We start from the raw sequence: 4,204 nt of genomic DNA, 5'->3' as shown, positions 1-4,204 counted from the left end.
CTTTGGCACACATTCTCCCCGAGCACAGACAGGATCTAAAACTCATAATCACAGCCTTAAATAAATGTTACCAATTTATTTATGTATTATTCAGGGCTGATTTGTCAATGTTTTAACAGCCGAATAAGCCTAGTTTGGTCCAGCTTAACACATGTCTAAATCAGCATATTGAAATATCCAGTTTTTAGATCACATGTGTGTACTAGGGGAGTATGTGTGTCAAAGATCTAAATGCTTTTTCTTAAGCTTTTATTTAAAAATCAATTATTCTTTTCCCTTCCATTATAGTCTATGGGCATTCCTCCCCATTATAGTCTATGGGCATTCCTCCCCATTATAGTCTATGGGCAATGCTCCCCATTATAGTCTATGGGCATTCCTCCCCATTATAGTCTATGGGCATTCCTCCCCATTATAGTCTATGGGCAATGCTCCCCATTATAGCCTATGGGCATTCCTCCCCATTATAGTCTATGGGCATTCCATTTTGTCATTCTTTTTAGTACGTCCCCCAAAAAAGCACACTTACCCCGTGAATTGAGAGGCCATTTCTTTTCCATAATCACATCCTTATAAAGGTCCTTGTGTCCTTCTAAATATTCCCATTCCTCCATCGATAAAATCACTGCCACGGCCTCATACCTCACAGGCACCTGAAACACGCCATCCACAAACAGGAAGAAGAATGCGTTGGGTCAGGTCAGACGGCACGATGACATCACACATGAGCTGAACTCACCTCCCTGGTCAGCACGTGAAGCATTTTGCTTGCGGGTTCCAGGAGGTTGTCTTTACGAGTGGGTGAGTTAGGAAGAGGGTCCAGGACGGGGCCCCGGGCCGCGCATAGCTTTTCTTTACAGGACCTACTGCGGTCTTTGACGCCGAGCTTCCTCACGACAATATAATCCTACAGAAAGAGAACCAGACGTCTCTCCATCAATTCATCCGATTCAATAACTATCGATTTTATAACATTAAATTATATCCAAATATAAAGCAAACCGTGTGCTCTGTAACAAATAACACTGAGAACCTGCAGCTTTTCCACTTATTAACTCTTACAACACTGCTGCAAAACAAAATGTATTAAAATAAAAATGATAAAATAATATAAATATTTAAAATATATAAAATAAAAATACATACAAATAAAATATACCAATAAAAAAATATATATAAAAAAATATTTGGGAGAGAGATTGGGACACATAAAATGACGCATAAAATTAGAAGGATATCGGGTGCATCTATCCTTCAAAGAACATTGAAACTATATGTTTATATAAATATATTATAATTATATTTTATTTATTTAAGGCCAACAATTCCCGCAGCACTTCTTACAGTCCCTACATTCAAACGGTCTGACAGAACCAGAACCGACAGACTAAGACGACCCGATATATCAGGTACAGAGGGTCCGGCTTGAATAAAGAGTATTGTGGATGATGGGCATTGGGGTCTGACAGTAGCAGGATTGATTGCCTTATTATCAGGGCTATAGATCATTGAAAATGGTTAATAAATGGAAGAAAACTATTTGTAGAATATAATATTTTATGAACAATGAGGAAGGTATCCGATATCTTCGGTTGCTTGAGAATGCGGGTAACGTTAATACGAGCAGCAGCGGCGCTGGAGCTGGCTCTGAGCGGCCCGTGGCTATCGTGGCCCCTGGTGTATCTCACCTCTCCGGTCAGCACGCAGATAATCTCCAAAGTGAGCCTCAGGATCTTCTCGGTTATCTCACCCCCGTCCTTTGCCGTCATCTCGGAGTTATGCAGAGGCTTTGAGAAGATCCAGCGCTTAGGCTGCGGCTTTCGGAAAAGCTGGAAATGACAAAAATATAGAAACACGGATAATTCCGGCAGATTCTCAGACCTTAATTAGTCACTGTATTAACCTCTACCACTTCTGCTGGGAGGCTGTTCCACTTATCTACCACCCTATGCCAAAAGACAAGATTCTGCCTATAGCTAGTATTTAGTCTACAGTATTGGGGTGAGATTACTTTTTTTTTGGAATATAAGAAGTGAAGTCAGCAACGAGCGTTGAACCTACAGAAGTACGTGTCCATACATACACCATACTTATATACTTTTACCGAGCGTGACAATATCGGTATGATGTAGCTTGCCGGTAACGCGTAGCCTCCCCCCAAAACTTCACCAAGCAACAAGTTCCACAAAGAGTCAACTTTGTCAGTGCCAATTTTCCCCAAACAGCCTCTCTGTGCCATCTTACCCCCTGAAACAGCTCTTATCGTAGGTATCGGTCTAAATACATGTAGATTGTAGACATAGACCAGCAGGGGAGGCATATATGAAAGGGTTAAATTCTGGCAGAAAATGCATATCCCCGCAAACACGCCAACCTTTGGCCATCTCTGGCCCACCCAGTTTTTGAGCATCGCATCACCCATCAGTAATTTGGCTGGGGATGATGAGAGGCAAAGTCAACAAAAATATAGTCAGCCCATTTCTTTGCTAAAAATAAATATATATATAAAAAACAATTTTACTAAATTAATGTTTGTGTGATTTGATTTTTTCCCCCCAGTCTTTTTATTGGGGCTTTCTGGAAGTGTGTGTGTGAGTGGGGGGGGGCACTTGTGACCTCACAATCCCTGCATCGTAGTAGGGATCAGCATTTTTTTTCTGTTTTACCAGTGTGGCGGACACCTGATCTCACAACCCCTCCCACAAAGTCTGTTACCATGGTAACAGGCAGCCATAGAAAGCCTGACCAGGTTCCATTCATATTTCTAGAGACCGCTGATGCGTCTGTTTTTTAACGGCCCCCCGTCCGCAGTATATTGTCACAGTCTAGGAAAGGCTGTAGCGATTGCAGAGGGAGGACCCCCCGGTGCCACTATACATATTGTTAGCTCTTAGCCCTTCTGGGCCATGTACGTGCAACATATATAGCTGGCACTTAGAGTGTTAAACACTCACTAAAACGCCACCTGTTCAGAGAAGCTTACAATCTATCCTCCTAATACCCTCCACCTGCATCTTGTTCCGCCCCGTCACCGTAGAGATCTCCGTCCGCTGACTTCCCCATTATATAACGCTTTCAGGCAGCTGCATATCAGCCATTTGTACGATTCTCGCTCTGTTATCTGATCCCCAATCTACTAAACCCCCCCGACTCCTTATCATACTGCCTGTGGGGAACAATAGAATGGCTCAGTCTTAATCACCCAGCTGACTCTCCGACTAATGAAAGTCTGTGGGGGAACGGACTTCATTACCATTGCCATAAAGCGTCAGCTCAGTGTGGTGTTTGAGCTGGAAAAGTCACCCAAAATATCACATGACTGACAGCAACGGCGGCTCCAGGGCTGCAGATAAAGGGAGTTTATGCTTCTATTGATATTCTGGGCTGTAAATATCCATATTTAGGGGGAAAAAAACTTTTTTAAACATAGTTTAATTTTGTTATTATTACGACAGGGAGAGATGGTGAAAAGGTAACACTTTAGGAGTCCTGACACCTGAGTATCACATAAATAAGTGCTTAGTTACTGCCACACAATTCCCAACTATCCGTGTCTCAGAGAGACAGTCCCTCTGTGGTTACTCTGCCTCCACCATTCTCACATCAGCACCTCACTTCCGTAACCAGAGTCCCCTTCCTGAGAACGAGTGGGCGGAGCTAGCTGCACTTCGCCGCTCCAGACGCCAAATCCAGTATGTTGAGTTCTAAACAAGCGAGACACAAATCTTTAGTTCACACCACAGGACAGGAGCAGAGTCTGTGGACAGCCCGCCCCCACCATAGAGTCCGCGTAGGAGACGAGTGGCGGCCTAGCAACCAAGTGTGGTTAAGCGCTGTGACGTCAGGTACTATTTTATTTGCTGCACAGTTTGTATGTAATAATCTCCACATAGCAGAAGGAATGATGTCAGCAAAATAACTCAACCGGTCACTAATACCCTGGAACACTCTAAAACTATCTTTAACGTCATCGTTTTAGAGAGATTGTTCCAGACGCTCCAACATGCAGATGTGGCTGTGATGGTAGTTGCTATATATCCTATCACTCAAGTGCCCCTGTTCACGTTTGCCAGTCCCTCTTTTCTAGGAACTCAGGTTGTTTGCTGGGTATGAGGGTATAACGGGGTTCTACAGCCCTAAAAGCCCCCATGCTTATTACTCATGTATACCGCAGGTTACAATCACCTCTGCGCTTTAACTAATA

Source organism: Sceloporus occidentalis, unplaced genomic scaffold (genome assembly GCF_023333645.1).
Source record: "Sceloporus occidentalis isolate IW3139 unplaced genomic scaffold, rSceOcc1.0.p SCAF_160, whole genome shotgun sequence".
In the NCBI taxonomy this organism is placed as follows: Eukaryota; Metazoa; Chordata; class Lepidosauria; order Squamata; family Phrynosomatidae; genus Sceloporus; species Sceloporus occidentalis.
This window is presented reverse-complemented; position numbering follows the sequence as displayed.